An 8364-nucleotide genomic window follows, 5' to 3' on the forward strand; every position below is an offset into this window, starting at 1 on the left:
TGTGTTTTATCGGACGAGTAATCAAGTCATTTGATATCTGTATTTGTGACAGCGGTGGATACCGATAACCTATTAGGGAATAACAAGTTATATATACATTTCGAATGATTCGGGGCTTTATGAAGACAATCTTACTAAAACTTTAAGAATGTATAAAGAAGATTTTATTAGATTGTTGTTGTTGTTTTGGCTCAAAAGAAGTTCTTCAAACGGAAATCATTATCAACAAGTATAGTTTCACAAATATTTGTGTTCAGTTCTCTACTTCCTGTTTTAAAGTTAAAGTATTGCATAATTTTGTAATGGACACGAACATGATAAACAGTTTATCAATTTATTCCAGTCGCAAAACACAATCGCAATTCGTACACTTTCAGGAGAGACGAGTGCGGGAAAGAGCAGTTTATTGAACCTTATGCTGGAACAAGATGTTCTTCCTCTAGCACACTTAGCCACAGCAGCTATCATTTGTCGAATCCATCCAATACCACCTAATGCAAAGCGCTGTTTCAAAGTTACCTCTGGTAAAAACACGAACATGAAGAAAACTTTTTTTTATATAGACATTGAAGCTGAATTGCTGAAGCAATTATCCAAGATTATTAACTTCCGAGATAAAGATCATTTCGGCGATATCGTTGACATCTACTGGCAAATACCTCTTCAGGGTGATAATGTAAGAAAACATTGAGCTTTTTGTAATAATTAACATTTGCTTTTCTTGTTTCTTTAATATCCAAAAAATTCACAAATCTTGTCTACTAACATTTAGGATATTACAACAATTTCTATGTCACACAAAACTTTCAACTGTGTTTCAACAGTGTATTTTATGTATTGTGTTCGTGAATGTAAATAATACTTGCTATATAATGTTCCTTTGTTAGTTAGATTTTTCTCGTTAACTTCATGAAACTAAAAGAGGGACGCCTGACATACTTATTTTTACAAGTGAAGAGCATTAAAAGTCAAGACGAACTTCAGATAAATAGAGTATCATAAGTCTCATACTTATTTATGTATACAAGTAAAATTCTAAAATAGGAACTTCAACTGAAAACAAAAACATGGTGTTGCAGCATTTCGTTTTTATGGTGTGCAATCAAGTTTCAATGGGTAATCCGTCAGTCTGAAGCCTCTGTTTATGTCTTAATTAGAAGCTAGTGTGTATGTTTTTGTTTTTAGTATCGTTCGTGGGTGAGAATGAGACGATTTCGGGATGTATTTACGTACATGCCAAATGCTACAGCATTCACATGAATTATCAACAGCGCAAATGCGGGCGGTGTACAGGAAGATAAGGTAAACTTGTATTTGTTTACAAACTAGGAACCAGTATATGAAATAGACTATATAAACATTGATTTTAGCAGATTGTGTCGTAAAACACAGGCGCCAAATTCATTTGATTTATACTCAATCTTATTGTTTAATGATTTAGGATTAAAAATTTGCAAGTTAACATGAATATTACTCTATAAATGCCAGATGAATGTACACAATAAGTTTAAACAACAATTCGGTGCCTTAATTGTCCTTTTGTTTACGACAAAGTCCAGAATTACGCCTATTTATAAAACATGAAATTTCTGAGGATTTATTCATCGTGCTTATTGAAGAGTTGTAACAATGTCCGACGGCATTGTATTTTCACATTTACAGATTGTTGTTTGAATAAATGAAAAGCTTCTGTAAATTATGATTGATGATTTCTACCACATCGATCTGGCGTGTTGGCGAGTTTAAAGAAAGTCGCCGACAAGAAACAACTTCAATTATATCTTACAGAATATTAAACAGGAGGTCAATAGGACAATTCAAGCATGTGTCGATCCTGCTGGTAAATGTGACGGTCTAGCGTATTAACGTGTTGGCGACCTTCAAACCCGCCAACATTAAAATGCGACAAACCGATATATATTCCTGCTAAATGACAGAAAAACAAAAACACCAATACATTCAATTATCGTTTTTTGCCGTTCTGGCGTGTTCTTGTGTATGCGACCTTCAAACACCCAAGAACGTTTCGACGATATCAGCCACCGTACAAAGGAGAAGATAGATCTAGTAGAATCCTTGTAATTTTGAGGGTTGGATGTTAAGACATTATTACATAATTGCAAGCACAAAAGATTACTAAAGACAACTTATTCTGAATTTTGAAGGTGTACTATATAATCTGAGACACATCATTACCACAATTCGAATCTTATGACATTCTTCTAAAAAAATGTGTTTACGTAAATTTAACCAATTGTTTCAATGTTTTTCCAAATTAAGCGCTTGGCTGCACCATGATTGTTTGCAATAAATGGGACCTCGTTGAAGATAGGGGTTGCCACACATCGACTACGGAACAGCAAGTTTGGGACGACATTCTTCAAAAGTTAAACGTTTATCTTAGGAAAGGAGATTTTAATTGGGCGACAAATATGTTTAAAATGAGCACCACACAGGTGAGGATATTTCTTTAAAAAAATGTAAAATTGTAATAAGCCAACGCAATTTTCTAAACAAATAAGACTTTGCTGGAGTTTCACTTCTTTATATTGCATTGCACAACAGTTTGATGTGTGCTGCGTGGATGCAGTAGCGTGTATCCCCGTACATATCTTCGATGTTGTTATATTTTCAGCCTTCAGAGGCTGGTAGCGGTATTGTGTTTTTATTATTTTTTCCAAATAAATAACCTAATTGTTTTTAATGAAAATTCAATACTGCTCCAGCAGCTGGAGTTTCACTTCTTTATATTGCATTGCACAACAGTTTGATGTGTGCTGCGTGGATGCAGTAGCGTGTATCCCCGTACATATCTTCGATGTTGTTATATTTTCAGCCTTCAGAGGCTGGTAGCGGTATTGTGTTTTTATTATTTTTTCCAAATAAATAACCTAATTGTTTTTAATGAAAATTCAATACTGCTCCAGCAGCTGGAGTTTCACTTCTTTATATTGCATTGCACAACAGTTTGATGTGTGCTGCGTGGATGCAGTAGCGTGTATCCCCGTACATATCTTCGATGTTGTTATATTTTCAGCCTTCAGAGGCTGGTAGCGGTATTGTGTTTTTGTTTTTTTTTCCAAATAAATAACCTAATTGTTTTTAATGAAAATTCAATACTGCTCCAGCAGCTGGAGTTTCACTTCTTTATATTGCATTGCACAACAGTTTGATGTGTGCTGCGTGGATGCAGTAGCGTGTATCCCCGTACATATCTTCGATGTTTTTATATTTTCAGCCTTCAGAGGCTGGTAGCGGTATTGTGTTTTTATTATTTTTTCCAAATAAATAACCTAATTGTTTTTAATGAAAATTCAATACTGCTCCAGCAGCTGGAGTTTCACTTCTTTATATTGCATTGCACAACAGTTTGATGTGTGCTGCGTGGATGCAGTAGCGTGTATCCCCGTACATATCTTCGATGTTGTTATATTTTCAGCCTTCAGAGGCTGGTAGCGGTATTGTGTTTTTGTTATTTTTTCCAAATAAATAACCTAATTGTTTTTAATGAAAATTCAATACTGCTCCAGCAGCTGGAGTTTCACTTCTTTATATTGCATTGCACAACAGTTTGATGTGTGCTGCGTGGATGCAGTAGCGTGTATCCCCGTACATATCTTCGATGTTGTTATATTTTCAGCCTTCAGAGGCTGGTAGCGGTATTGTGTTTTTATTATTTTTTCCAAATAAATAACCTAATTGTTTTTAATGAAAATTCAATACTGCTCCAGCAGCTGGAGTTTCACTTCTTTATATTGCATTGCACAACAGTTTGATGTGTGCTGCGTGGATGCAGTAGCGTGTATCCCCGTACATATCTTCGATGTTGTTATATTTTCAGCCTTCAGAGGCTGGTAGCGGTATTGTGTTTTTATTATTTTTTCCAAATAAATAACCTAATTGTTTTTAATGAAAATTCAATACTGCTCGAGCAGCTGGAGTTTCACTTCTTTATATTGTTTCATAATTCAACATTCAAAGGGTCTAAACGTGACATGTTCATAATATAAAGACGTGAAGTAAAATTTAGGGTTCAACGAGAGGGATAGTATCTACCGTTCAATTTTTCTTTATCATTTTTATATCTTAAATTGATATGTATTTTCATTTTAGAGTCATGTTTTATTTAACTTCGATTTACGATTTTATAGGCACGTCGATATCTAGATTCGAAGGTGGGATACAGTGAAAAGCATCAACAGTTAATAATGGGACTGGGCCAACTTTTGAATGCTAGCGTGTTCGGAAAGATTAAAAGGAATTTCTGGTAAGACGATCTGAGTATTATAATTTATGAAATCATCAACGCTTAAGCGCCTTAATCGTATACGGAGTATGGAACTATTGTTGCTATTGTTTTTTGTTTGCCAAAATTCCATTTTAAATCAAAACCGCTTAAAGAAAATGCAGTCAGATAATAATCAATGGGTGAAAGATCCTTTGCACCTTCTATGCTTTTAAGACATCTTTCGACACATGCCGAAATCCGACTTCGCCAATCAGATCTGGATCGTACATCTAAAAAGAATCTTGAGCGGCATGATTTGAGGCAAATCAGATTCCTTGCGATGGGTCTCGAAAAGGTAAGTATTACGTAAAAAAAATGCATTTAATGGAACAGCAGGTTCCTACTTACATTTAAGTCTTGACTCCTCGCCAAAAATAATGTACCACTAAGGATTCTCTTCTGCTTGCGCAGTGCCAGTTTCTTTTATTTTTATTTAACCGACAACTATTATTGATGTGTAGAGCTATGAGCAACTATAATGTTTTCTGCGATAGTATATGTCGGCATGTAGTAAGACCCCAATCAGTTTTATTGTATGGGGGCTATATATTTTATCTCTCCTTCCGGCATTTCTTACGTCCGCCCGTATGTCTGTCGCCCGCCCGCAAAAGACATTCCGATAAAGTACGTAGATATTTGAAGGAGATTTGCTAAAAAGCCATGCGACGATTATGAAGCACAGTGTTTTCACTTCTCAAATGTTTAACTTTACCGCTGATAAACTATGGTAATATAAATAAAATGTTGAAGCGGTATGAGCATTATATGTGGTTTACAACAGTGTGCTGTATCTTTGCCTATTGACCGTCTGAAAATATGTGTATCTCTTCATCTGACTGTCTGCCTATCCAATGAAAAAGACACAAATAACTCGAAAAGTAAAAACTGTATGATCACAAAATTCATATTAAGAATTACCATAAATAATGCGCCATCCGTTATTTTCCTTTTTTTCCGAAAGTATCAAGTAAGTATAACATCAATTGAGTAAAACTGCAATAACTGAAAGAATGTATAAGTGTATGGGTTGTTAAGCGTGGAAATATTACTCTGTCAATTTTCAGCAGCTCCCACGGGGGAACGGGCAGAATTGGTTCTCACCTGATACTTAACTCTTACTTCTGGTCCCCGGACCTTTTAGTTTAGTAGGAACGGAGGCCTACGGTGCATGATTGGAACCTTTTTATAATATGCTGATGATGTTCTACATTGTTTTGGGTAAAATACAAAATTGTTCCCAAGAAATTTTTTAAGCCCACGGGATCTAAATCCTTGATGGACACAAGATGGCCGACCCAAAACATATGAAATACCATTTTTTCGCAAACGAAACAAACAAAATATATTTTCCATGATTTTGGTAAGCTTTTTAATTTAAGCAATTGAGAAAATAATAATATTATTATTCTTATCATTCTTATTAAACAAATTACATGTTTCAATTTGTACCTGAAAAACAGTTTGGATACAATTATCCTCCTAACTACATTTATACACACCTTTGGGACTAATGAATATAAATATATAATATTTCATGTGAATTTGATTAATAATTGTGATTTGTAAGACAAGAAAATTGGGTGGGGTAAATGACAAATAAAAGAATAAATGCCTAAAATGAAAATTGATATATTTTGAGTGATGCAAGTCTTTTAACTTTTTATTTTTATATTTTTGGATATTTTTGATACTTTAAAGTGCATGCACGTTGTTTTTAAACATCAAATACATTTCTTTTAATTATAATAGTAAAAGTAAAGATAAAAATCATTTATCAACAAAGGGTATAACAATCTCTCACATTTAGCTCTAGTTGCATCAGGGGCTCACGCTGCATGTCTGTAAAATTTTATAAGAAAATGCTGATGATAATCTACATGTTCTCGGATGAAGATTTTTTTGTTCCCTCGAAACTTATTAAACACATGGTGTCTAAAGCCAAGATGGCTTCCAAGATGGCTGCCCAAAAACCTATAAAATATTGTGTTTTCACATATTGCATAAACAACATATGATTTCGACCATTTTGGTTTGCTTTTAAATTTAATTAAAATATAATACATGTCATAAATACATTATTAAATAAACGTTAAATCTGTAAAAGAAATTGTTGTTTTTGCGTAGGACATGTTTCAATTTTTACCTAAAAGCTATTTGGATGTTAGTAACATGTAGACTACATATATAAACCACAAAGAGACTTAGGAATACAATTATATAATATTTTATGTGAATATCATTCATTATTATTTTATACAAGGAAAAAACAGTGGATGGGTGTAATAACAATCTGAAGAAAAAATGCCTTATGTGCTTGTTGATATATTTTAGGATAATTGATCCTTTTTACACTTGTTATGTTCACGGATATACGGATTTTTTTTCGTACTGGTTACTGCATGTAAACAATTCAATTGCAAAACATTCTAAGCGGTATAAATTTCACTGTCAATGTTTCAAAACAAGTATGTTTTCTTGGGCAATTAAAGTGTTATCTTACAGCAATGTGTGTTATTTGCCAAATGTGAGAGATTTTAATGCGTTACCTCAGTGTATATATACATGTAATCTTACTTTCCTATTATTACATTAACTTTTCTGTTACAGTATAGTATATTATTATAACATGCAATGCTTTTTCACTTATATCAGTATAAAACAATCCACAAAATGTACAAAACAATATAAAGATATCTCAAAATATATCAACAAGCACATTCTAGGCATGTTTTCTTCTGATTTATCATTTACCCCTTTCCCTGTCATATATATATAACAATAATATTCACATTTAATTATATATCATATAAGTCCTTAGTCTCTTTGTTGCTTATGAATATAGTTTGTATGATAATTACATCCAAATTGCTTTTCAGGTACAAATTGAAATACATCTTTGGCAAAAGTATCTAATAGTGTGTACTGATTTTTCGTGTATTTAATTATCTGTGTGTTCATTTTATTTTATTTAATCAAAACCCTTATTTATTTTGAAAAATATTATTTTATAAATTGCTTAAATTAAAAAGCTTAATAAATGTGTGAAAATTATATTTGGTTTATGCCGTTTGTGAAAACACAGTATTTTCTTGATTTATGAGAGGCCACCTTGGCGGCTTTTTTGGATTGAGACCCGATCGGAACAACACAAACTGTAGGAACAAAAAATACATTTTACCCCATACAATATAGATTATCATCAGCATATTATTCAAATAAAACCTTCAAATCATGCAGCATCAGCCTCTTTTCTTCTAGAGCTAAATGTGAGATTTATTATGTTATTTGTTGATGTATTTTATATCTTTACTTTTACTATTATAATTGAGAGAAATCTATTTTATCTTTAAAAACAATGTTTATGCACTAAATTATCAAAACGATCCAAATACATAAACATAAAAAGTTAAAAGACTAGTATATCTCAAAATATATCAATATACACATTAGGCTTTTTTTTCATTATATTTGTCATTTACCCAACCCATTTTTCCTGTCTTATATATCACAATTATTGTTCATATTCACATGAACTATTATATATTTATATTCTTAAGTCCCATAGGTATGTATAAATGTTGTTAGGATGATAATTGTATCTTAACTGTTTTCAGGTACAAATTGAAACATGTCATGAGCATAAAAAACATGTTTTGTGTACATATTTTTCATTGATATAGTCTTTTTTTAACAAGTTTAAAATTTCACCCAAAAACTTATTTGTTTAATAAGAATAATATATTATCAATTGCTAAAATGTAAAAGCTTACCAAAATCATGAAAAATATATGTTGTTTATGTCATTTGCGAAAAAAACGATTTTCCTATCTTGGCGGCCATCTTGGAGGCCCGGTGGGCATAAACAAATTGTAGGGAACAACAATTTTCTTTTATCCCAGAAAATGTAGATCGTGATCAGCATATTAAAAAAGGTTCCAATCATGCACCAAGCACCTCCGTTCCTACTAGACTATTAACACAACCATAGCCTGGTAATCTCTTCTGCTGTCGGACAAAACCCATTGAGGGGACTTGACCGTTTTTTACGACCAGCTCAAAGATCTTGAAGAGGAGAC

The sequence above is a fragment of the Dreissena polymorpha genome, chromosome 11 (assembly GCF_020536995.1).
Source record: "Dreissena polymorpha isolate Duluth1 chromosome 11, UMN_Dpol_1.0, whole genome shotgun sequence".
Classification (NCBI taxonomy): domain Eukaryota; kingdom Metazoa; phylum Mollusca; class Bivalvia; order Myida; family Dreissenidae; genus Dreissena; species Dreissena polymorpha.